Source organism: Priapulus caudatus, unplaced genomic scaffold (genome assembly GCF_000485595.1).
Source record: "Priapulus caudatus unplaced genomic scaffold, Priapulus_caudatus-5.0.1 Scaffold3102, whole genome shotgun sequence".
Taxonomy (NCBI): Eukaryota; Metazoa; Priapulida; class Priapulimorpha; order Priapulimorphida; family Priapulidae; genus Priapulus; species Priapulus caudatus.
In genome coordinates this window covers 21,356-22,029 of record NW_014580163.1, presented here as the reverse complement: position 1 = coordinate 22,029, position 674 = coordinate 21,356, and positions in this window count along the sequence as shown.

Sequence of the window (674 nt, the reverse complement as noted above, 5' to 3'; positions counted from 1 at the left end):
GAGAGAGAGAGAGAGAGAGAGAGAGAGAGAGAGAGAGAGAGAGAGAGGCGATAAAGAACTGCGGCTGCCGCGTGTATTTATTGATCATTTACGCCTGGCAGGTGACAGGTGACAGCCTTCGGCGCTGACAGCGCCACCCGGCGGGCATGTAATTCACTTATCGCTGATGGCGGATATCGGAGGCTAACTTAATTTATGACGTCACGGCGTTGTTGCCATGGAGATGATGGGAGCGACATGTGTGTCAGAGTTAGAAGGAAGGAACGAGAAGGGTAGAGGGGACGAGTATGGCAGAGAGGTAGAGAGGGAGGGCGAGGTGGTAGAAGGAGAGAGTAAAAGAGGACGAGACATGGGGAAGGGAAAGAGACGGCGAGGGAGGGCGAGAGAAGAGAGAGGGCAAAGAGGGAGAGATAGCGGGATGAGAGAGAGAAAGAGAGGGAGGGGGAGTGAGAAGGACGAAAAAGAATCCGAGTGGTAGTTATGGAGTTATGGTGGGGAAGAGAAGTGGAGGAAGAGCAACAAACATACATAGATGGAGAGAAAGGGAGACAGAAAGGGGCAGAGAGAGAGAGAGGAGAGAGAGAGAAGATAGGAGAGAGTGAGACAGAGAGGAGCGAAAGAGAGGAGGGGCGAGATAGAAAGAGAGAGAGAGGGGGAGAGAGAGAGAGAGAGAG